The 27,917-nt window shown below is 32.3% G+C and overlaps 1 protein-coding gene and 1 long non-coding RNA gene across 4 annotated transcripts in view; both read left to right on the top strand.

The window, feature by feature from the left end:
* Positions 1-27,917, top strand: part of LOC127735303 (sacsin-like) — a 225,489-nt gene that overhangs the window by 78,288 nt on the left and 119,284 nt on the right. The window lies entirely within an intron of this gene.
* On the top strand, positions 9,068-12,746 carry LOC127735308 (uncharacterized). The gene is made up of 2 exons (XR_007998231.1): positions 9,068-9,570; positions 11,476-12,746. It is a non-coding gene; the product is annotated as an uncharacterized LOC127735308 (long non-coding RNA).

Raw genomic sequence — 27,917 nt, 5'->3', positions numbered from 1 at the left:
ACCTCTTTCTTTACAAATTCGTCGTACGGAAACATTCGTTCACATCCTGTACATATTGTATTTCCTTTTCCTATCTTCATTTTTCCCTTTTCGGGAATGATATCAATAGGGAGAAAGGTGTTCCGTTCATATCCATCGAAATATCTCCTTGGCATTTGTCTTCTTAAATTGCAATAGGTTGCCGATGCAATTTCCAGTCGATCCATTTTTTCATCCCACGATCTATGGTTGTCGAATAACTTGAAGAGATTTCGTACAGTGTATTCAAAGAAAGCTAGGACATCCTTCTCCAATGGCCTTATCTCCCAAACATTTTCTTTCAGATTAGCTGAAACCTTTTTCATCTTCTTTGATTTCAATGATGACAATAAAGATCGTAATCTAACAACTTCTCCTTTTCGGCAACATCGTTTTTTGTCACAGTTCTTCGAACGTCTGGCATCATAATCATCTATGCACTGCAATAACTGGACATCTAGGACACTTGTTAGCATTACACCAAATACATGATATAACGCATCTGCTGGCTCGCGACAATCAAAGACTATTTTGGACAATAAATCGTTTTCAAGAATCAATGCAATCCCATGCTCAAATGCAACTTTTCCTAATTCTAAAATGTCAAAAATGAAGACGTCACTTCTGGTTGCTATTGTCAATAACGAAATACTTCCCTTTCTAGAAATATTTCCTCCCTCAAATCCAACAGCTATATATTTGTGTTCATTTGTATATTTAAAAATGATATCTACAGCCTTTTGCAACTGACACAAAGTCTTAACATACTGAAATGACTCCATGTTTGACGGTATCGTTTCCAACAAATAACTACTGTTGGTAGATACTATTATATATATCTTAGTTGCTGTCATCAATAACGCTTTACAGTTTTCATCAATAGGTTGAACGCCTCGTTGATTTTGAATAAACATAGGTAACCGAATTTAATTTCTATGTTGCCTTATTCATTCTGTTAAATTTCGTCACGTCTTTTAAAAACTCATTAAATATACCAGAATATTTAAATATATTATGCCATGGAGTAAATCTGATTCCAAATAGAAATAGAGGATGTTAAAGGAAGTTAGAGAACTCGGCTAGAGTACATAAATAAATTATGATGTTGATAAGAAGTATTCAGGGTTATTCGATTTAAAACATATCTGATTCCGACAGAAGTCAGAATGCACCACTAACTCATCTCAAACTCCAAGGGTTTTAAAGTCAAATTATACTTCAAATAAAAAAAAAGGCAAATATGTTTTATTTTCTTGAATGGATAAATTTACTACACAGTTATCGTCCTTGGATTTTTGTTGTCTACAAATAAAGTTCCTAGTGTGGAAAGTGAGTTACTTGCAATTTTTTTCATACTCCTTTCAAATTTATTTCTTCATGTTTTATGCCTTAGGTAGCAAGTAGGGAGATGAAATTACACCGAAAAAAAATGATTCTTATTATACCCCATGCAATTTATTGCGTCGCGTATAATGGTTTTGATCCGTCCGTCTGTCCGTCCGTCTGTCTGTCCGTCCGTCAGTCCTGTTCTTGTCATCGCAACTCCTCTGAAATCACACGACAGAATTTCATGAAACTTTGTAGATAATAAGGACATACTATGTAGACGTGTATATCAACAGGATATTATGATTCAAATTTTTTTCTAGGAGTTATGCCCATTTGCACTTATTGGCCTCAATATATTACTGCAACAGTTTGTCATCGCAACTCCTCTGAAACTACACAACAGAATTTCATGAAACTTTGTAGATAATAAGGACATACTATGTAGACGTGTATATCGACAGGATATTATGATTCAATTTTTTTTCTAGGAGTTATGCCCCTTTGCACTTATTGGCCTCAATATACTACTGCAACAGTTTGTCATCGCAACTCCTCTGAAACTACAAAATAGAATTTCATGAAACTTTGTAGATTATAAGGACATAATATGTACTGTGGATTCATTTATTTTCGTGGGTATCAATTTTCGTGGATTGAGGAAAACTTGTATTATCGTGGATATTTGATTTCGTGGTTTAGCCTATTTCTGCATACAAAGCATATAGAAAATTTGTAATTCGTTGAACATTTGAATTCGTGGTTCACCTGTACCCACGAAACCAACGAAAATTGGTATCCAACGAATAATAATGAATCCACAGTAAATGTGCATAGCCACAAGAAATTGTTATCAGTTGACTTTTGTTGTAGTTATGATTCTTTGAATTTAGGAATCCGGTGAGATTTTGTTTACCCAGTGACAATGTGGGGGCATGGGGTATGTGAGCGTGCTCACTAAGGTTCTCTAATTTCTTCATATTTTATGCCTCAGATTGCAAGTAGGGAGATGAATATACACCGAAAAAAATTGAGTCATGAATTCTAAAGTAAAGTAGTGATTTGGTCCAGTTGACAAACATTAAAAATTAGTATGTCTGAAGCTGTCAACCCGAACTCAAGACCCCCTTAACGTAAAATTGTTCATATTTTTAGTTAGAGTTGATGAAGTTTTCTATAATTTTGATATACTTGTATAGATTGTCCCAAAAGTAGTACATTACACTGTAAAAATATCATTGAGAAAGCGCAAATGCTATTTTTTGATTTTCATTTATTGTCTAAAAGAAATGCACTACGAAAAACTGTATTCTCGGGCCAATCGACCATAGTTTAACATCCAGACTTCCAGACAGAATTGCGGCAAACGCACAGTGCGATGGGCAAATCATGATAAAGAAAAGACAAACAAACGTGGAACTTTACGGTAGATAGTGTAAATTGATTCTGAAGAAAGATTTTAATACACCAAATCATTTAACAACTGTTATAACAAAGTTTTAATTCACAATGTAAACGCATGGAAAATATAAAAAAAAAAAATGAAACATCACTCTTGTATCTCAATTATCTTGTTTATTAAGGTCATGATCGATAAACTTCGGCAACAAATCCCAAAAGTTGCTAAGCAACAACAGTTTTTGATTATATATACACGGTATGGAATTGTAATAAATGTAAAAAACGCACAAAGATAACTTAGTTTAGTATAGATGCATGCATCGTTTCAATACTGTCCTTAACTTTATAATAACAAAAAAACTCGTTTCATATGACTTTAAAATTAGAGAGCTGTATCAGATACATTTTTCTAAGTTAAACCAAATGATTTACAATGACTTTCAATGCACGATTTTCGACATTGTACCAAACAAATCTATTAATAATGATGAATAATCATTCCCATTTTCTTTACCCAACTCAAAGGGGTTTGAAAGTTATAGAGCAAAATAAAAACTTTTATTCATATGCATATTCACTGTATGATAGTTCCAGGACACGTTATTCTGATTCCCCTCTGACCAGTCTTTGCTCTTACTCCTCAGTGGCAGAGCTTCAATGCAGCAAATACAAAATGTCTAGTTTTACAGAGCCAGGAAACAATCCGACTACCCCAGCACCTAAGATAAGCATTCTACCATGTGACAACCAAGGCAGTTCCATTAATGTTTTTAGGTAAAAATTCTCATCTTAACATTAGCCAAAATATCAAGGAAAATATAAAAATACTAGCAAAAAAGATATAATAAAAAAGAAATAAATTCTTTGTTCATAGTTAAAAACACTACTCAGATTCTAATCATAGACGTTTGATGCCAATATAAATCGATTTATTAGCGGCCTATAGTTTACCATCAGCCGGAAATCAGCTAAATATAACGACTGACATTATTCGGGACTATGTAAATACAAACAAGTAGCAGTATATTGTGACAAAACAAATCTTAAAAAAAATATATTGTAATTTCCGATGTGTTTATTCGCACTTAGTAAAATTTCAAAATAACATGCATTTCTTTTCCGAAACAGTAATTTTTTTTATCATTTTTCAAATGTGTTTTTGCAATTTAATAACAGGAATTGTTGTTTTGACATGGTCATAATAGATAGGTTTTATAAAGAAGCGATAAAAAGACTTGGTTGGCAATTAGAACTAATGCAAATAACAGGATAATATAAATAACAGGTATGCAAGTCCATACAATGATCAGGTATGCAATAAAAAGAACAATGTTTTATCCGTAGCACATGACACTATTTTTTGTATATTTTCAGGTATGAAATACAAACAAGGAGAATCTGTTATCTTTTTGAGCCAATTTTTCCCAGATCGCATTGTCCAGAAATAATTGAAATACAAAATTCAATGTGTCAACATTGCAGTCTATATGATACTTATAGGTGTCAGCGGTATAAGTGCCAAAGCAAATGATGTTTCCGAGGAAGATAGAAAAAGGATTGTATGTTGATGTTGTAAACTGGTGCAATTCACAGAATAATAGCCATGGAAGTATCTTGTTTTGTTAAAACATCTGATCATTGATGATATTTTAAAGTAAAAAAAGTGTTTTAGATATGCATGCTCTTTTTTTTTTTAATCTAAAATAATAAGTTAGTCAATTAACAAGACCAAAATTCGCCGTGATTTTTTTTTTGTTTTCCTTTTGAAAATTACATACAAAAAAAAATCGAAATTCAAAATGGTGGCTTTATTTAGTTACGCACTGGTAGAACGTGGAATCTTACCCTTCCAACATCCAATGAAAGTTATCGTTCTAAACAAATTACTTTAAATTAAGAGCTCTTTGTTGTTGGTCTTGTATTGCTGATTGTTCATTCTGTTTGTAGGTTATCCCTTTCTACTATGCTTTTTGCCCAAAATACAAGAAATGGATGAACAAATCTTCATTGAAAGGCAATAACAATAAAAAGTAGTGAACTTATAATTTCGGCTTTGTTGACCTATTTGTAGATCTTGTCTTGCTGATAATATTTGCTGTTTATCTTCTGTAGCTTTTACCAAACCCATGTTGAATCAATAGTAGTTCTTGTCGTGTTAATCATTGTTCATGTTTACAGTGTTTCTTGATATATTATAGTTTTGAAAAATTTACAAAAATTGTGTTAAAACAAAATCTTCTTGAAAAGCCTTAACTCCTATCAGCAGTCAACTGATGATTTCTTCTATCGTGGCTAATTCCTAGATCTTTTCCTATTGATATTTGTTTGCTATTTCAAGCTTTATTTACCAATTAAAACTGTTGCATAAAACGCCCTAATTGGGGGAAAACATCATTCAAGGGCAACAACTCCTATGAAGGGCTGACCAACGATTTTGTCTATTTGACAAATTTGTAATCTTGTCCTGAGGATTATTTTTGCTTTAAATGTTGTTCTTTATTAACTTCGTCATTTAGGGGCTAAAAGGCGTCGACCCATGATTTCGGCCATGTTAAGTTATTTGTTAATCTTGTTTTTTTTCGAAATATAGCGGTTTTCAAGATAAAAAACAAAACTTGCAATTTCCCCCTATATTTTGATTTAAGCCATGATGTTTGGTATCAATACCACTCAACCTATCCCATCTTGAATTTTACTACTAGACGTTACCCTAACATCAGACAATATACCATATACGTGACATCAGGTAAATATTTACAAAAAATCGTGAATTAAACGACTTTGCTGTTCGATTTTTCTCAAGAATTCTATTTCTTTTTATTCGGTTATATTAGTTTACGTACCATTTATTTTACTGATAGTATCAGTGATATGATATACATAATATATTGTCTTAAATTACTGTCATGCTTTTTATACATGGTATTTCAATAATTGCGACCAATGAGGCACTTCAATTTATTCGCTTGACCATTGAACGATTAACCATTTTCTAGTATTTAACTTATAGCTGTGTGTGGTGAAAAAGAGAGTCGAAAGATACCAAAGGGATATTCAAACTCATAATACTATTTTCGTTTTAATAAGTTTTGTGTGAATACGCAACTACTACTGGTAAAAGTGATATAAATACGTCTATCGTGTCTTTAATATAAAAAAAATAATGTCTGTAATGTTTGTAAAAAAAATGTTTATATTGCAATAAAACGAATAATGTTTTATAATCATTAGTATGAAACTTAAATGATAGTCTAACAAGTTATCTTGAAAATGAATCTGTCTGAAATGTGAATTCAAATATTTCAAGAAAGATTTATAATAAATGTAACTGTTTTCTTCCTCAATTTGTTTCAGAAGGTGACAGATCAAATGTATTACACAGAGTCATTCACTGCCAAAAAATTAACCATTACAGTTGCAACCGAAATACAAAGACTCCAATTATCAGGTTCAATTATGAAAAAAGAGATTGTGTTCCGGCGAAACCCTTCTAAAATAAAACAACTATGATAAAATGAAATATGCGGTCTAGGACAATACGACAGCGTTACACCGACAAAAACCAGCAGACATCTCTAAAGGGCTTCAATATATAATTGCACGTCTAAAATTGTTTAGATACATTGCATCAACATGATGACGGATATCTTTTATTTTTTAATACAAGTAAATTTCACAAGAAAGGCTATAACAGTGCTTTGTAATAGAGGCTGATGAGAGCAAATGTATTTAATGTGGGAAAGTTGATTTGTGTGTGCATCTGGAGCAGTAAAATTGGTACCGTTAATGTTATTATTAAACTGGCTTTGAAAAAGCTTTCGGTAACTTCATATACTCTTAGATCGGCACTTTGTATCTTTAATTAGTGTTAGTTGTATTTTGTGCTCGATGATGTTGAGTCAAGATTTGTTCAAATGTTTACAATTTATTCTTAAGATTTGCTATTTCCTCACTGTTCCAGGTGGTGGGAAAGCTCTTACAAACATGTTTTCTCCAGCCACGTTCTGTATTAATCTTTATCTTTAATCTAAATGAGGAACAACTGTAATTTTCGTAATTCAGTGGCTGTCGTTGGTGGCTGTCAATTACCTTTGTGTTTAGTTCATTGTTTTTGTACAGAAATAATGTCTGTGGTTTTTTCGTATAATATTTTTTACATTTTGAATTGTTATATGATGACCTTTTATGGCTTACCATAAGGTATGGTTGTCTCATTTGTAATCATACCAAATCTTCCTATTTTTACAGTAATTTGAAGTAAAACTAGGTATTAAATACAATTGATTATAAAATCATAATGACAGGATTAATTTGTACAAAACACACAGCTTCTTTTGCATGTGTACATTTGAAGTACTATACTTTTAAAGTACTGAGAAGGTACCTTAATAAATCATACATTATTTAGGTTTATTTTTAGTACTGTAAAGATATGATACTAAAAAAGTACACTTGCAAAAATAGCTGCGTATTTCTAATTACATGTTAATCCTCTAAGCTTACAGTTCAAATAGTTGGAGAGTCGGTTTGAAAATACGGTATTATACTTAGATTGTAGGGAAATTAAACACGGAGGGGTATGTACATAAACAGTCTACCTACAGTGTTGGAAAATATATAATTTATTTTAATTAACTAAAGAACAAGGACACAAAAAAGATAGAGGGATTTTTTTTTTATTTAAAAACAAGTAAAAGTTCTATTTTCCTACAATAACCTTTACAAGTTTTTATCCTGCATTTTGATCTTGGTGGTATAATGTTATATTTTGTATTCCGAACCGTTGTCTTTCATTTTCAAAGAAATCAACATGGCTTTAACACGACCTCCCCAACAGTAGTTTGATCATTGTCGTTCGCTCACCATAGGCGAATTTTATTCGTGTACCTTGAAAGAGATGCGAAAGAGACCAAAGGGACATTCAAACTCATAAGTCTAAAATAAACTACCAACGCCATGTCAAAAAGAAGAGGACCAAAGGACAAACAGTATACAAAACACAACACGAAAAACTAAATATTGAGCAACACGAACCCAACAAAACCGGTGGTGATCTCATGTGCTACTGAAGAGTAAGCAGATCATGCTCCACACTGGGCACCCGTGTTGCTCATATAAGAACAATTCTAATTCGGTAGTCACATTCGGGGAAAAGAGGACAGATTGTGGTTACGATAATAGGAACATATCAGTCATCATCTGTGAAACAGATATTCCATAACCGTCAACCAACTCGTGATGGTGTCCGTAAATTTTAGACCTTATATTTTAATATACAAATCTAGCAAAATAAGATTGTATACCTGTTATTAGTATAACAGTTTACTTATTGGAGGATACAAAGTATGTTATTCATTATCTATATTACTATAAAAGTCATTTACGTTGAAAAACTTAATACAGTTTGAGGACAATTTCAAAGAAATAAGAATTTAATGATAATTCAAAATGACGCCTCTTTACTTCACTGAACATACAATAATGAATGGTTTTAAAACAATTAACACAACAATACAATTAATGCATGAACAAACTTTTAAAAGGAAAAATATATATTTCAAACTACAGCGATTCTGTTAAAATAACCAATAAAAAATCCATTTTTTGTACTGGAGTGACTTAAGTTTTCGGAGAAATATTTGCTATAAGGAAGTATCGTAAATAGGAGGGATTTTCCAACTTTTCTTATTGAAATACACGTACATGTAGGTAAACATAGTTATGTTAAATCTTTAAAACGAACATATTTTTTCTCTAATACTTTGTACAAACGTTTATTATTTAGTTTCAATATATAACTTTCATTCACTCAAAATAAAATATAACTTTATAACAAATTGTCAATGTATAATAACTACTTTTGACTATTAGTATGACAAAGTATCAGTATTTTTGGTCTTTTGACAAGAACAAGGGTACAAACCGGATGCATATCTTTACAAAGAAGTTTTATGACCTTATCTCTAGAGATCAAATCTGGTGGTATAAGCTTATATCAATGTTCAAGGTCTTATCTTTCTTATAAATGCATCCACTACTCCATTAAATCTAATTATTTATTTTTCCGTGGATTTTTTTTTAGAATTATATGTTTATAGAATCTAGTTTGATTATCGGTCAATAGGCAAAAGAAACGTAGAAATTGACAACCGAAATTATGGAGATTTAAAGAATATTTTGAATTTGAAACGTAACCTTATTACTGTTAAGAAGAAAACGAAATACGATATTTCTTCAAAGAACAGTATAAGTCAGATTGAAAGTGGTAACTTGGCAATATTCGTAATAAGTTAAGGGACGTGGCTGGGAAATATTTATTTATTGGTGGTTATTTATGGAAGCTTAAATGGGTCAAAAGTTTATATTTCATATTGACATATTTAAGTCAAAATCTATACAACATTTTTACAAGTTAACTTAAATATGGGTTCTTGTTGAATTGATATCTCTCTTAATATCTAAAAATCAACTTAATTTTGTATACATGTCGAGTGAATAAAGTATACATTAAATATCATTGGTAAAATATGACTTTAGCTGTGTGTAGTATATGATTTGTTTTCATCTTGTTTACTTTTAAATTTCATTTTGACGACACAACTTCTCAACAAGTGGACAAGTAACAAGTCATCTTATCGTGTTGTTTAAAATATATATACTTATTCTAAGTCAGATTGTCTTAAAAATAACAGCATATTAGCATATATGATGTGAATTTGACTATAAATTCTAAAGACGAGCCATGCAGTCTTAAGTTACGGTGCTTCTACAGATCTTTGCTAGGCTAGTGGAAAGGGTACAATGCTTCGGACAATGTCTTTCAAGGTATGCTTATCCATTTCTCAATACTAAATATCGAATTAGGATCGCGTGAAAGTTCAAATACATATTGCCATATTTGACAAGGTGTTACCGGTAAAATATGCAGTCAATGGTATTGCAATGTTTTAATAGTACGAACAACTAATATCCAAATCTGCAGAAGCTCCTTAGGATATACCATGGGTTGTAAAAAGTAAAAAAAAAACCAATAATACCGAACTCCAAGAAAAAATCTAAATGGAAAGTCCTTAATTAAATGACAAAATAATAAAAAGCTCAAACACATCATGCGAATGGAAAGCAACTGTCATATTCCTGACTGGGTACAGGCATTTTTGAGTGTGTAGAAAATGGCGGATTAAACCTGGTTTTGAAGCTGGCTAAACCTCTCATTTGGATAACAGTCGCATAGCATTCCATTATAAATGTAACAGCGTTAAATTTTGATTGTAATTTTTGCACTTTAATATCTGTAGTTGGTCAGTTTTCTGTAGTGTAGAACTTATATAAACACAACAGATATGGTATGATAGCCAATGAGACAACTCTCCATTCAAGACCAAAAGCAGAGTACATAGCCAATTATAGGTCACAGTGCGGCCTTCAGTGTGGAGCCTTGAGCCGCAATGTAAGCTATAAATGGTCCCAAAAATTACTAATGTGAAACAATTCAGACGGGACAAACTAACAGCCAGATTTATATATAAAAACAATAAACGAAAAACAAATAGTACACCCAGTAACAAGCGACAACCTCTAAATTACAGGCTCCTGACTTGGGACAGGTACATATAGTATATGTGCAGCGAGGTTAAACGTATTTACTGGATCCAAACCCTCCCTCTAACCTGGGATAGTGGTGTTACAGCACAACAGAATAACAAACATTTAAAACTCTTTTGAAATTGGTTTAACTCATCAGACCTTTACCATGTAGCATAAAGTCACCAACCAATGAATACACAGGTAAGATAATACAATTAATCATAAAGGACATCACGAGGAAAATGATAAGAAATTAATAGTATCATCGGACAATTAAAACGAAGTAGATATCTGAGAGTACTCGCAGTTACTGAAAGCTAGTTCAAAACCCAAAACAAATGATATAGAAATTATGTGTTCTAGACTAAATATCAATCAATACACATCCAAAGTAGTTAGTGTATAGACGTCATAACAGCCTGAGAAGACATGACATTGTACAATGCCAAAATAAAAGTAAAGACAGGTCGTAGGACCGTATGGGTTCATAGTACTATAAATATATATGTCTATAGCTAAATAACAAGTATATAAAACAAATTTTTGAATAGGCCTGTCTGTGTATTTATACAGCCAAATTTTCTAACCAAATCTTTATATCTATTAAAGAATTTTGTGAATGATTTAAGAAATTTGTGGTAACGAAACCTTTGACTCAATAATTTACTAGTGATACACTGATTACGTTCATTGAAATATATTACCCCACTACAGACACGGGCATAGCGAACGAGTTGGGATATATAAACACCGTAAGATGGAGCCTATGGAACTTCGCCATCAAGAAAAAGAAAATTAACAATAGGGAATAAATAAACGTCTCTTTTGTCGTAAATTTTAGTGTAAAGTTTACCCTGATAAATAGAAATATCTAAATCTAGGAATGGACAACTACTACTGTTGACATTAGATTTATTTAAAGTAAGCTCCTTTGGGTAAATTTCGGCTGTATATTTAGAAAATTCTTGATTATTTAACGAAAATATATCATCAAGATAACGGTAAGTTTTGTTAATTTTTTTTATTAAATGTAATATGCACATATTACAAGGTTTGTATTAACATATATGGATTCAAGGTGCTGTTGCAAGATTACAGATGTCTAAATATAATGTATATGACTAACTATGTATTTTTTTACAGGTAACATTCCTTGTGATGCATTTCTGTCTTGCTTGGGGTATGCCCGGAGACATTGCAAACACCCAAGAACTTGTTCGCTATTATCATGATCTTCGGTACACTACGAAAGAAATATGTGGATTTTTGATGTTAGTTCATAATATGTATTTTAGTATATCAACAATTGAGCGGATGAAAAGACGCCTGAACCTGAGAAGACGTCAAATACCGTTGCAAACAGTGATCAATTGTATTTTTGAACTTCGCTGTCAATGTTTAGTAAATCCGGGATATTGAGCGATGTGGCGATAGCTTGATATTTTTCGAGGTATACACGTGTCCCAAGAAATCGTTCGAATATGCATGAGAGAAATAGATAGAGGGGAGGTCGCCCTAAGGTCGCAAAGAAGACTTATAAGAAGGCAGTATTTTAGTCTGGGTCCCAATTATTTAATACACTTGGACGGATACGATAAACTTAAACCATATGGAATCGCAATTCATGGGGGATCGACGGATTTTCCAGAAAAGTCCTGTGGCTAAAAGCTGGGCCTTTAAACAATGACCACAGATGCATTGCATACTTTTACATCAACTTCATCAAGGAAAATCGCCGCATTCCGGCTATTATCAGATCAGATGCAGGAACAGAAAATGTAATCATGCAAGATTACAGATTGCTCTACGACTGGACCACGGTGATAGGATGTCTGGGAGAAAAAGGTTTTTAGTTGGGCCTTCAACTGCCAATCTAAGAATCGAAAGACTTTGGGGCACGCTGAATATGCATTTTACACAGTTTTGGAGGAATGTGTTTGCTGAAATGAGTAACACTGGAGTCCTGAATAATCACAATCCTATCCATATTGAATGCATACGATATTACTTTCTTCCAATTATTCAGTCTCAGCTACAAGATTTTATGACATCATGGAACTTTCACACTGTTCGTGCTCAACGTCGAAACCAATTATAAACTCCTACTGGCAAACCAGATGTATTATATTACCAACCTGAATTATTTGGTAAAGTCGATCAGTCTTTCCCTTTGCCATGTACAGATCAAGCAATAAGTGAACTGGGAAATATGTTCACAGAAAGGTTCCCTTTCAGGGGATGTTCTGCAAATTTCATTGAAGATGTTAACCTCTTGACAGGCTTGCCACAAGATTATACCCCTGTTCCACACACTATTCGGGAAGCATTGGACTTGTTTAGTGTTTTAAATACTGTGTGTGACTTTTTGACACGTAAACATTGTTTGTCATAATAAAGTTTTCCATTTTTCAGTATATCAGTTGTGTACTATGTATCATTTGTATTCCTTTCCTCGAATTGCTATTTGCAGTTCATAATATGTTCTAGGGATTTTGTTTCCATGATACATCGATGCTGCTTGCAAGACAGTTTAATCAAAGATCCCATAGACGGAAACATTCGAACGTTTTCAGGACGCCTTTAGGATTTATTTCACTGTGTACCATCTCAGTCACAAATGATAATTTATACGGTATGTTCCACTTCTCCTTGCCACATTCCAAGTATCTTTTTCCTCGACTGTGGATCGAGATGATTAATAAATACGACTCATTACCAATTTTCTACTAATGAGCAATACCACTCGTGCTAACATATGGCCAGAAACTACACCACCTTCTGGAAAACCTGCGTTGACCGCTAGTTTCGATTAAAAGTTATTGGTGTTGTTCATGCTATCAATGTTGTGTTATTTGTTCTTTTTTTCATATGTGTTGTCAATCAATGAAAGTCGTGTTTTTTCATCGTACAGACATAGAAAACATTATTTCATTTGAAACTTTCACATTTAGTCGAATTTTAGATACTTTACATATACCAACATGTTTTAAATTTTGTGATACTGGATATAACTTATAAAGATATTTAAACAATAGCATCTAGGATGCTGACCCTTCTTGAACACCTGAGATCTTCCCCTGTTTTATGAGGGGTTGGTATTGCTCAATTTTTATATTTTTGTGTAGAGATGTCTTGAATGATGATAGTCTTTTCGTGTTTTTTATCCATGCTGGTGTCTGGTTTTGTTTTTCTAATGATTGTTTAGTATCATGGTGTCTTCCTCATCTTCTTTATCATCTAAACAACAACATATTTTCACAGCAGTTTTCAAAATGTTTATCAAGGACATCCCATTTAGTTCTGCACAACTCTTCACCACATTTGAAAAGCACTGTACATAACGTCATTGTCCTCGCATATTGTTATATACCGTTTCAATATCTTTCAACCACATTTTATTAGGTCATTCAAAAATGCTGATACCTTTGTGATAAATATCCAATAAGGTATCTGCCATCCGCATTCACTTGAAGTAGTACTACGGATTAAAGACCGAAACATTCCCTAAGCTAAAGCTTTCTTATGCTTATAAGGTGGATTGAAACTTTATAATTACTATATCCATTTCTGTACAAGACTCCATATTCATATGCTGTTTTTGTGTCATATTAATAATAACATTCAATTCGATTGCCAAACCTTCTCTTTTTACAAGTGTGTAATTCTACTCATGGCTTGATCTAAATTTACCATTTTCAAATCATGTTTAAGTACAATTGAACTGTATAGTTACATCGCATAATATCGCACACGGGTACTAGGATAATTAGGATGAGAAAATGCTAAAAACCACTGAATAAGTAGTATAATTACACCTCTTAACTACTAGTATGATCTCACATCAAAATGTCCAGGTCAACCATTAATGTTATAGATCAGTTGTGATTAAGTGGACTTGTTCGGTTACAGCTTTCTAACCAATCACGTAAGGTTCTAAACAATGTCATTCCTATATGAATACCTGAACAACTCTTTTGTGTGCTTAAGTGTGTTTTCCCAGTTCCATATTTCCGATTTGGCAACAGCAAAAAAAAAAAAAAAAGATTGATCACAAGTGATAGTTGATAAATGTCTCGAAAAATAATTAACACATTGCTGGACGACTAGCAATCTCTTCCTGAAACATTGTTCAATGCAGACTGATATGTAAAGGCGGGTGGCCATTTGTCTTGGCTTTAATGCGAGGAATGATGTCCAGACATACTTAATGTTTTCATTATCATCTGCTTCAACCCATATATGTTATCATTTTGTTAACTTATGTATACCATATAAGGATAGAGTTGCACAATTGACTAGTTATACCAGGTTGGCATACGTGTATTTCTAGTTAAACAATTGACAAAGTGCAAGTCCATAAATAAAGGCAATAATAGTATACCGCTGTTCAATATGAAACGGTTTTTACTAGATGTAAGTATGAAAAGCAATGCTATATTTGGTTAGTGCTAGGAAATATCTGAGTCTATACTAATGTTATTAGTTACTAAGTTATAGCAATAATAACAGTTGTGCTGTCGCCTAATATATTAGTTTAAGTATTTGGTTATGACAAATTATCTAAGTTAGACTGAAAAATGCTGAAATATGAAAATACTTGTTCTATGTAACGATTATTTAGCCGTAGTTAAACTCCTGCTGTTGTCAATATTGTCCATGGCTGCTGATGTAAAACCACCAGCATTCGCGAAAGGATCCACATATTCAATAGTAAATGTTTCATAGATGGAATATTCTAGTACAGTCACTGTAGATAAATGAATAATTGGATCATACATAAACGACTAATGTAAACTGTACATTTTGTTATTTAGTACCTCCTTTACTGGTCCTAGCATACAGTAGAAGAGTCATATAAATTAAGAGATGGTTCTACTTGAAGCCACAAAAAAGAATATATTTGTTTGCCCTAACCCTACATACCCAGAAAACAGATGCCTATTTAAAATCTGTTATTGTCCTGATGTGAAAAAGTGGATTTTTTTAATCAGATAGGCGTGAAGACTAAAATACATCTGACACTTCAATTTCTCCTTGCTGAAAAAAAGAAAATGCCTACCTACCTACCCACTGTCTCTCCTTTTGGGTAGGGTTTGGGCAAACCAAAATATGTTTAAGTGCGGCCTGAGTTGAATGTAGTATTATAAAAGAATAAAATAGAAGTAATTCCGAAATAGATAGCGTCGTATTTGTCTAAATGGAATAATTTGAGTGCATTTGAATATTTGCCCAAACGATATTCAAGTAATGTTTTTTGATGACTGTGTGAAAGCCTACATTATGTCTTTTTGTATCTGTATGCGCAGCTTATTTACGTATCGTTGTCATACAAGCATAGTGTTGCGGTTGCTTGTATAATTGCTTCAGATTATTGCAATTTTGTTTAGATTATTACTATGTCCTCTTCCACCTTCTAAGTAATCATAAAGAAATCTGTTCAAATCGAGAAGCTTTCATTCTAGTTAAGTCTAAGCTAGCTTAAATATTGGAATAACGCCAGTATCTACACGTGATCCCTCGTTGTAGACTACCTTTCAGCAAAAATGGTACCGTAGTTACGATTTTCAATATCTTCTTCTAAAATGTTTTGATGTTGTTTGGGTACATATTTTGCATACACATAGGGCACTTAGTGTTACTTATGGTACGTAAAACCAAAACACTTTTTAACCTTATATAAGGTATATGTGTTGATTTTGATATCTTATGGCGGCCATCTTGGAAAAAGCCGCCATTTTGAAATTTCAACTTTGGTCCATAGGTAATATTGTTTGAAACATCCAGCACTACTAAAATTCTAAATTTTAACTTGTATAAGTGATATTAAAAAAAAATTGTTGATTTTGATATTTTATGCCGGCCATCTTTGAAAAAGCCGCCATACTGAAATTGCAAGGTGGGTCCATAGCTTATATTTTTGAAACACCCCACACTACTGTCATGCCAAATTTGGCCAAGATGTTGAACTTATATAAGTGATATATGCTGATTTCGATGTTTTATGGCGGCCCTCTTGGAAAAAGAATTTTTTGAAATACCCAGGACTACTACCATGCCACATTTGGTGCTTTAATCAAACCCACAATTTTTTCACCAATCTGCCGGACTATATTAATTCCATTTATTTGTAAAAGGCAATACCACTCATGATAACCTTGACGATATTTTTGCTTTTATTTATCAAGAATTCTCTATGAATCCTTTAATCATACTGGGTAAATAAATCATTTGGAACTGGCCTTGAATAAATATTATATCGACAAAAATAGTTGTCCTTCTCTTCATTTGAACTGTTTAGTTTTCTTATGTTGTGTTCAAGAACAAGATTATTTTTGTACCGATAACCATATCTATGTTTTTATCGTTTTCCTATGTCTTACTTTAAATGTTGGATACTTACTATAATCACAAAGACGAGAACGGTGAAACTCTCTCTTATTTGGGTAGCGGTTATAGTCTGAATAAGTGATTTAATAGAAGCAGTATGCAAATAATAAAAATTATTGCATTAAATTAAAAGTATTTTAACTAGGACATAATTGAACAGTCTTGTCACAAATAACTTCATAATACATTATTAACGTGGAATAAACCAAAAGGCTCTAAAGAACCCGTGTCGTTCACCTGCATCCTCAACAAAGGTCACTTTAGAGTAAAAATCATCATTAAATGGGAATAACTCTGTTAAGAGTTGACAATTTAAGTCATGTTGACGCATTTGTAGATCTTATCCTGCTAATCATTTTTCATTTTTAAAGTTTCTATTTATCTATTATAGTTTTCAAGATATCAAGAAAAAGAATGCAACATATTGTAAAAATTATGATTTAAGGGCAATAACTCCAATAACGAGTCGATTGAAGATTTCGGCTATGATAGATTATTTGTAGATCTTGTCTTGCGAATCATTTTTGATGTTTAAAATTTCTATCTATCTTTCTGTTATAGTTTTCAAGATACAAGGCATTTCAAGTACTTATTTGTAGATTTTGTCTTGTTGATCATTTTTGTTATTTCAAGTTTCTGTATATCTGTTATAATTATCGAGACAGTTTTGGTGTCAACAGACAAAAGGTAGATCTTATAAGTCTGAACATTTTGCTACGTCAGATTTGTAGCCATGTCGGCCATGTTTGTCAGCAGGTGGTGTCATCGGACAAATTTGTAACACTAGATACCCCATTGCTGGTTATGGCAGAGTTTGGTTAAATTTAGCCAAGTAGTTTCAGTTAAGATATCAGTTTTCAACGTATTGTTTACTTTTGAATTTATAGAATATTTTATTAAAGTCGTTTAAAACATTGGAGCGATAAGATGGCAAAATATGCAAACATTAATTCCTATATAACATTATGAGGTGAACCGTTTAAGATCATCAATGATTTTTCTAAATAAGATGAGGTTTGTTTTCGGTTAACAGTGATGTAGCTGTAAACTTTTTATAACATCATCAATTATGTCGAAGAAACCCAGATATTAGCAAAAGACATAACACACTCAAATAATTTGGACTATGCAAATACACAAGTTTTCAAATTGTACTTGAAAACGTTTGATTTATCCGATACATTCGGATATAAGAGATGATTAGAAATCTAGACAATTATCGTGATTTTTGTCAACTTAGCCTTTGTTTAAAGACTTTCCATACAGCAATAATCGTATAGGAAATACAAAAATGATTGGTTTATTATAATAAAATTTTAGGAGAAATGAAGATATAAAAATGCATTGTTTATGGTTCAATTGAAGCATGAAAGTCATATTTGATGCATCGACCAATTAGTTTTGTCTTTTGTTAGCCGATGCCTTATCCTATAATATTCCTGGCGAAACGTACAATATTTTAATTTAAAGCCATGATTGGGGAAGTGGTCATAAAAAAAGAATGTTCTAAATTTTTCATCGTTTTGAAACAACTGAGTTTGATAGAATTTACTATAAAAACAAATGAATTACAAAAATTTACCATGCTGTAAAATCTGTAATGTAAACCATTTATTGGCAAACTTGGCATCCTTTAGCAACCAAAGTTTAAAAAGTTCAAAATATATTCTTCGCTCCCAATTACAATCGATAATTACATTTCATAATTGGGTTGATTTTATTATTCAGGTTACGTGATTTTTGGTTAAAAAGGGGCTTTTTAGCAACGCTGATGACGTCACGAAATCTATTTGCCATTCTTCGTTATGGTAGAGGAATTCGTTACACAAATGATACCTTGTAACACCTTATAAAACTATTGAGAGTGTCTGAGAGATTTTGAAGAATTTGCACTTGCACTGTTTAAATATAAGATATTTTTTATAGTACGGCAGTTATACGCTTTCATGCTATTTATCAAACATTCATATGAGATTCTGTTTTACCGATTGAGAATTAATGTTAACTGGTTTATTTAAGGATATATTATCATGTACTGTTTTTATCAGATATATGTACTAAATGTATAAAAATAACCTCGCAATAGTTTTGCAGTGCTTCCATGCACCCTCAATGATATTGGTGTCGACATCCAGCTGATCTCTGGATTTGGATTTGGATTTTCATTAGATTAATGATATTAAAATCATGAAAGAAAACATAAACGTTACTTTAATTTAAACAATGACAGAAATACATGACACGTGCAAACCACAAAACGCTGGAGCAACTTATGAATTTGAAAAATTCAGTAATATATATGTGCACTTGTGTATGACGCCAAAAATAGCACACTTGGTTGAATTTTTGAAATTCAATGAAAACAGGTCATTTTCTATGCGTTTTAGGACCGGAAACATACAGGTCAGACGTTTTGCGTCTTCAAAAAAGGTCTTTTGACATTATGTTTGTTATGTCAAATTACATTTCTTACTGTGTGTCGAACACTGTGCTTTATGTTTCCTAGACAAAATGGGGTTTAAATCCAAAGGACTTGGTCAACTTTCTCCAGAATGGCCATGTTGCCCTATTTCGGGTGTAGATATCAACACTTTATTAGAAAAGCCCGACACAAATAACTCTATTTCACTTTCTTACACGACTATTCATCCACTTGAAACACTTTTTTTATCTTGAAACAATGGACTTAATATTCGGGGCCAAAAAGGGCCCTGACAGAACATATGTCTTTGCTTTTCAATTGTAATCATAATTATATAATAGAATAAAAATTGTGTATTTATGCACAGAGGGTCAATCAAAATGTAAATAGGAAATCTAACAAAGTACAAAAACACGACCCAAGCGACGATGTGTGTCTAAGACGAACATTTCATCAAAATATATATATATATATGTTAAGCGAGAGGTAACAAATACATCGTAAAATATGAATAATGAGCTTGTCGAAGCGCTTTACATGTTTATATATAAAATAAGTAGTTGTGGTATGATTGTCAAGAAGACAAATATCCAACTAAGTCTACATAACGTGGATCAAATTAATTATAGGTCATCGTACGGCCTTCTACAATGAACAAAACTTATACCGTATACTTACCTATAAATATATTAAAGGATAAGTTATTTATTTTAACATTCCTGAGTTTTCGAGTTGGGTTTCCCGGCTTTGCTTATGTGGGCCTCCGGTGAAAAAAATAATAATAAATTCATAATTGAAGTTTATATATTGAAGTATGTGCTGCATGAGTAATTATCAATATACCATGTATAGTGGTTCATAAAACACACGAAAAGAGATCAATATTATAATAACTAAAGATTTATTTGTTCCTATAAGAGTTTAATAAAAGTATCCACTACCACTCGGTTAAAAAAATCTACTTGTAGCATTTGATTCCAATACTCAGCATATTGAGTTCATAGTAAATAGCTCACCCGAGCAAACTATATGTCAGCATTTTGATAATCATGTTTTAAATATTTACACCAAGTATTGCCAATTGGTGCCGCAAATCATAGATTGAATTTCCAATTTGGAACATGCGTTCCGCTACTTACTAGTATACTTAAGTCGAATTTACTGGCGATGTAATACAACAGTTAGTAATAAACAAGAACAGTAACACATAACGTTATATTTACGCGTTACCATGAAAGTAAATATAAACAAATACAACAAATAACAGTTACACTCATGATTAAAGTTGATACGTAGGTTAAACGAAGTCATTTAATAATGTTAGATCCAAGTAAGCTATAATTCCTTCTGAAAAATATTTAACAGACACATCAACGGACATGTGCATGTATCAAGTGTGGATCGAAGACCACGGGAAAAATATAACACAACTATGTTATTTACACAAATTAAAACCACAGTGACAATATAAGCGGTCAAATCAATTGCACGTAACAGTATGGTGCTATAAGTCAGACCTTGCGTATGGCTTTGAAAATTCTTTATAAAGATGACCTCACAAAGCACTATATGTTTCCTTTTGTAGCCTTGTAAATTCTATCCTGTGAAGTGATGCTCATTTTTCTGACCATTTTCTGTTCCTACTTTTGATTCATGGTTCAATAATAAATGGATAAACATCAACGCTATTTCCATCAGATCCAAAATTGTGTCAATCAAAGCAACTGCAAACACGAATGTGCTTCCTTCGAAACTAGCCCATAAAATACCTGCGTAAACAGCCATCAATACTCCAATCACAAAACCGGCAATTTTATAAAAGAACGAGATATGAATTCCATTAGTAATAATGTCCTCATTTGGCCAATGAGCAGCAATGCAGATCACTATTATACAAAAAAAGACGTTCAAACCAACAATAGCTCCAAAAAGACATTTCGATGCCGTGCTGGTTAAAAAGGAGTCTGAATTCTGCACGCACAAAAGTATAAGTTCAGCTATACTATCAATGGCAGTAACTATAAGACGTAAACCTGTAACATTTAGATTATGACGATCTCCAAAACATTTGAATTGTTTTCCAAAAAAAAGATAACAAGCCTGATAATAGGTCAAAATGTTCATCTAACTTTATACAATCACAATCTTTGGACATTTTGTTAAATGAAATCGCTAACCGGGTACGTTTTATGTGAATGTTTTATGCACATGCAATGCATTAAAAAGTATATGTCATTTTCGCCTGTAAGATTTAAATACCATTAAACAAGTAACATAATGCTATTCCGAATGTCATGTGATTTTATTGACAGTTCAAATGCAGGAATCATCTCAAAACATGAAATGTATATTAAAATCTGATGAAGTAAAATTGTATATATTGCAAATTCAAAAATCGTTATTCCTTTACTGAAGAATAAATACCCCTTGTTTGTATTGATTTGGTTCAAAAAATTTCGAATAACATCTTCACATTTTGTTTTGTTCGTCGTTTGCATATGAAGTTATCTTTCTTATAAACAGAACATATCAACTATTTTCCTTATAAGAATCAAAGAAGGTGTGTGTCAACACTCAAGGAGACGCCAACCAGTTCGACAAAAGAATTTGATTGATTGATTGGTTGTCATTGCTTTACGTCTAGTGCCAAAAACTGCATACAAATTGACAAAAAGGACAATAGGTAGGTCCTGTAAATGGGGACGACCGGGATTAAGGGCGGGATATTTTGGCTGCCACTGGAAAATGTGGGTATATTTGATAGGGTCAGAAATTAAGACTTGCAACAACTAACTTCGGATCCGTCAAGGATTGTTGCAATTGTTCACATGTCACTCTCTCCTCACAAGGCATCGGAGGTAACGTTCTCATTATGACCAGACGTGGCTGCTTTTTTTTTACATCCAGCACAGCCAAGTAGACGGCCCATTTTGCCAAGGGTTTTACTGCCGGTCGGAAGAAGATCAAAAGTATTCATTATATCTATATTTCTTTCCCCCATTCACCCTTGGTGTCCAACAACTTTGAAAGCATTTTGTATGGTTGCGTTACTTAAAACAACGCCGTTATATTATTTTGTTATAACTGTGGTGATCTGTAACTGTTTACAAAATAGTGAATGCCATTTTCATTTGAACCAACTTAACTGTGTAAAGCAGTTAACTCAGTGTGACAGGTAAATATGTGATTTTGAGGAATTTTTGTGAATATTTTCTCTATATCGATACGTGTTTAGACATTTGATAACTTTGTAAGATGTAATTGTGGTTTCTATTTTAAGATATATTTCTTTGATTACAGACTATTCTTGTATTTTACATAGATAACTAGTTGATGCTAGTTTATTTTCCCAAAGGTGTAGCCGTTCCAATAAAGGATTTGACGAACAATTTCCTGTGGCCCAGCCGGGACATTCTTGGGATTCATATACATAGTCCGATCCAGGTAATCGACATGTTTGACCCCAGCAGCAGACAATAAATCGGAGAGAAACTATAAACATTTAGGTATCAAGGTTTTAAGGGTTAATAATACACATCACCATTCACTCTGTAAACGTTGATTGTTGCTATAACGTATGTATATATAGATATTTATTCAAAGTTTTCAACTATCACAAGTTATAAATTGTGAAACTTAAAGTGGCTTCTTTACATTGGCGACTTAAATTCAAGGAAATAAGAAAAAGCCGTTCCCATAAAACATGCATTTATATGTGATAAAAAGAAAACAACAAATCAGTCAATGTAATATGTATTGGGTCGTCTTAATTTACGAGGAGGGAAACCATTAGACAAGTGTAACGATTTGTGCAACGTTAAAGATAACGAACTCTACGAATAAGATGACGTGATATCGTACTGACATGTATTTCGGCACAGCAAATTGCCTTCATAAATGTATATATTAGATATTTCTCTAGAGAGCATACTATCCGCAGATGCCTAAACCCTGTGTTGTTGTTGAAAAATAGACAGCAATCACAAAGTATAAAGCCTTTCTGTTCAACAGATATATAAATTGACATCCGACTGTCTGCACAAGAGTCTAGCTGGCTACCAGTAGACTACTGATGAAGTTTGAAATTGATAAAGAAGATGTTGGGTATACGTCAATATTCCAGTGACTACTAGTAAATTGAAAAAAAACGTCATTGTTAGTTACATCATTCTGTCTTTAGATGTAATGTATACATTAATTTGAATGTGCATGCCGAAATGTGGTGTTATATTTTTTGGTCGATTTTAAAATCTCATTAGAACTTTAATAGATTTTTTTTTATGAATATAAGACTTGTAATTGCTTATTCCATTTGACAGACATCCCTACTTCTACCTTTGACGAAATGGTGGCAACTTTTTAATTTCCTTTGAAGATTTCATCAAAAAAGGGTTGATGCCTACACATGGGCTTTGAACCAAGGATTCTTAATTGTAAAGTTATAGTCATCATTGTGAATGTTTTTCCGACGCAATGATGATTTGGTTGTTGACGGTTGTGAAATATCCGTGTTACATATATCCCCGGATATGCTGCAATTGTCTTAGTAACATAACTTATGCGTAATGTTTTGCAATGTATCTGTTATGGTTAATAGGCTCTACAACAAGAATATAACGCAAATTAAAGTACGTTTACAGAATAGAGATTAATGGGAAAAAAATATAAAGAATAGAGAAAAATGGACCAACAAAATAAGGAATATAGAGAAGAAAGGGGTGCTAAAATATACAGAATAGAGAATAATGGGCAAAAAATAAACGGTTCTTGATTATCGTGCATTGAATAATGTTTATATATTTTTTTGACGTTGGTCAAGTGTATGTTTTGATACATTTGAACTATCATCTTGTCAATGTCAGAAGGTAATATCTCGTGATGTCTATGTCTATGTGTTTTACAATTTCCCCCACGAAACATCACATAAATCCAGGCTCAATATGGCTGTTTGGCGTTGTTCAAAGTCCAATACTATTAAGACACGTGAGTTTTCATTGAATCAACTCATTCATTTGCTTCCATTTTTGTCACGGTTTCTGTCAGATGAAATGTGTCATAAATGTTTAACAATATGTTAAATCTTTTCTTTAGGAATCGTAATCTTATAGCCATGTTCAGTTTTAGACCAAATTAATCCCATGACCTTCAATTTCCTCACTATCTCACCTTACATGTATGTGATCCGCCATGACATTTCCAGGTTTATGGAGGTATAACGTCATTGTGAGAAAAACGTCGTTAACTAATAACGTTACGTCAAACTATGTATGGGAGCATTTACCAGTCTAAATCTATACTGAATTTATATTATATATGTTTTTTAGAATCAGATATGAAATATCATAAGTTTATCGCTTAGACGTAAGAATTACTTATATTATTCGGCAACATAATGTTTGGTACTTTTGCCTATTTTATCTCATCTCTGTCTTTAAAAACTTGAAATTTTAGTGAAAACAAAAATGTTTTTCCCCGTGTTTTCTTTATAAGTACATTGTTCATAACATTTTCTTATTACCATTTATTCAATAATAAATAATAATACCATACTACTATATCATTTCAAAATCTTTTCCGCTTGTGTATATCTTCCTTAATGTTCAATGATCTAATGTTACACTATTAATGTGATATTTGTCGCTGTCGTAAACGAAAACAGTATTATGTGTTTATGTTTTCTACAATTTTACACAAATACCAAATAATTTAACAGAAATCCTACATGTTTTCTGTCTGTAAAAAGTGAAACAACAAAAAATACAAAACTCCAAGGGAAATTCGAAACGGAAAGTCCTTCATAAAATGGCAAAATCAAAATGTCAAACACATCAAACGAATGGATAACAACTGTCAAATTCCTGACTTGGTACAAGCATTTCCTTATGTAGAAAATGGTGGAGCATTGTAAGTGGTCCGTCATTGTACTGGATATCAAATACTATTGAGTCCAAGCAATTTTGCAGGGATAGTTTAAGGTAGATTATCTATATACTGCCATCTGGGATTGTAAAACAGCAGTACACAATCGGTCTAGTTCTTTGCTTCAATCTGCAAATTTTGAGACAGATTGGCTATTAATATGTAAGACTATTTATTCAATCCAATAAAAATAAGTGATTTGTTGCAGTATTCAGACTGTTGTAGCAAATACCGAATATTTGTTTTTGTTCGAATCAATTTTTCAACTTAGTCATATCAGGGGAGACAACTCTTATAGTAAAAATGTTATAAAGAAAAGTTAAGAAATTTTCATTTTTTTACTTGTAGCAAGAAATCAAGTGCGGTGACACCATATTTCTTTTCATTTTCTTAAAGCATTTTATAAAACCTGTCTTTTTATATATATATTTTTTTAAATTCCATCTATTAGATTTTTTTTCACAAAATAGTGTTTTTTCATGAATAATCTAAGCAAAATTGGTAAATTTTGCACGATTTATAGCTTGCATAATAGCACGGTGACCCATACTTTTTATTATATTTTTGAAAAAGCATGGTTAAATCTACATTTTGGCAAAGTAAAAGAAAATTCTATCTGAGGAAATATATACCAATGACCCACCTTAAAAACAGTGAATGAGCAAGCAATAATGCTGAAAATGATTAGATTGAAGTATATTATTAAACAGACTATTTTGAAACCGATTTTTTTTAAAATATAATATAGTTAAGTATATCATTGAATAATTCAGAACACCAAGAAGTGTGGATTTTGTAATTCCAGGTATTAATTTCCAACCGCAAAAATGAATAATTGCTTTTTAATGATTTTTTGTTATCCAGTTTATAAGTCCAATGCCAGAAATCTTTGCATAGCGCAACATGTGTCCAAGCAGTTAAGGCAAAAAACTGAGGGACTGACTCTATGAAAGCTATTCATGTTTTCCTCATTGTCATGCATAAGCTGTGTCGATTATTGTGAGGGAACAACAACCTATACAAAAAAGTTTATCGAAAGGCACAGTTATAAGAACAAAAAAACGTTTTATTCCTTTACTTTTGTATAATTATCAAAATGTTAATCTCAAAATTTATATCTCACTATATTTGTATCTTTGTCGTTACAAATACCCAGAGATTTTCATCGTGGTAGAACTTGTCATTTGCAACATAGTTATTTAACGATAAGAAGTGCATATCAAAAGTGTTCCAAGATCCATTTTTTGATCTGTTTACTTTAACTGCTTAACTGCATACCACATGGATAATTTTGACATAAATTATACGAACTTAGTTCAAATATTATATCTTGCTGTGTTATTATATAGTTGCGTAATATAAATTGTGTATGTGTGTGCAATGAATATTTTTTTAAGTGAATGAAAGATTGTCTGATTAATTGATTGCCTTATGACGGTTTTCATTCGGTATATCGAGAAAAATGATCGTGAAAGAACAAGTGACAGTAGTCAAGCATTGCGATTCGATCGTGAAAGATCTGGTATAGGACGTGAATGAAATGTTATCGAGAAGACACATGCAACGTCAGTAAATAATCTAATTTAATCAATTATAATGACAAATATTAGAAAAATAAAACTATCTGTTCAACATTATGATCAGTATTCGAGAAAAAGCAAGGCTCAAACGTACACCGTTTTTACAGAACAACAAAAATCAGATTGCTCTTCGAAATTTCAAAGAAATAAAAATGTAAACAAACATATTTTTTTTCAAATTTCTAATGCATAAACTGCTTTTCTCTTAAAAAATATCGTTCAATATTACTGTTTAAAATAGTTCTTAAAGTTATGTTGCTTCAGTTTAATCAACAATTTTGCAAAAATGGTAATCTTTGTAAACATTTGATATTTCGGATCGTGAAAGATCGGATACCGCATTTTGATGATCGTGAAAAGGATCGTTAAAGATCTGTTGCCGTTTATTTGTAATTGCAATAATCCACGAAAACGATCAAATCCTTCTTTAAACACATGATAATTTTTATTTGTAATTGGTTTAACAAAAGATTGGATTTGAATGACTTATTCCGCTTCACTTTTGTTTGTGAATAGGATATGATGGTTAAATGCCATTGGATCTGATTATTTGATAATACCACACCGACTAGTTTTCTTATAACAATATAAGTCCGTCTATCCGTCCTGCATAAGTTTTATGTCGTTTGAAAAGTTAAGATTGTCTCATCTGATTTCCATTAATTTTTATGCACAGTAATATCTATAAAACGAAGATCATTGTTGATTTTTGTACAAAAATGGAGAGAGAAAACATTGTTTGACAAATAAATTCGGCTGTTGTCTGCTCTCTTTGGTCGGGTTGTTGTCTCTTTGACATATTCCCCATTTCCATTCTCAATTTTAAATGCAGGAAATACTGTCATATTCCTGACTTGGCATAGACATTTTTCTATGAAAATGGTGGGTTAAATCTTGTTTTCTAGCTAGCTAATACGCCCACTTATATGATAGTTGTTTAATGTTCCGTAATATTGCAAAATCGGGTGAGCAACCTAAACAGATGTAATTGATTAACGTGGCAATATCTAGGATCCAGCAGCCAAAACTGTGTAAACATACATCGCAGACATATAACACAACTGATTTTAACGTTCCAATAGTTATCAAAGGTAGCAGGCTCATAATTTAATACGCCAGACGCGCGTTTCGTCTACATAAGACTCATCAGTGACGCTCAGATCAAAATAGTTATAAAGCCAAAGAAGTACAAAGTTACACACTTGCAAATAAATCAAACAAAGACGCCAACAAAAAAGTTTTTGTAGTTGATGATAGTCAGTAAAGTAAAGCATAAT

This window comes from Mytilus californianus, unplaced genomic scaffold (assembly GCF_021869535.1).
Source record: "Mytilus californianus isolate M0D057914Y unplaced genomic scaffold, xbMytCali1.0.p SCAF_3, whole genome shotgun sequence".
Taxonomy (NCBI): Eukaryota; Metazoa; Mollusca; class Bivalvia; order Mytilida; family Mytilidae; genus Mytilus; species Mytilus californianus.
Note: the sequence above shows the minus strand (reverse complement) of the source record. Positions and strands in the feature narration are given on the sequence as shown.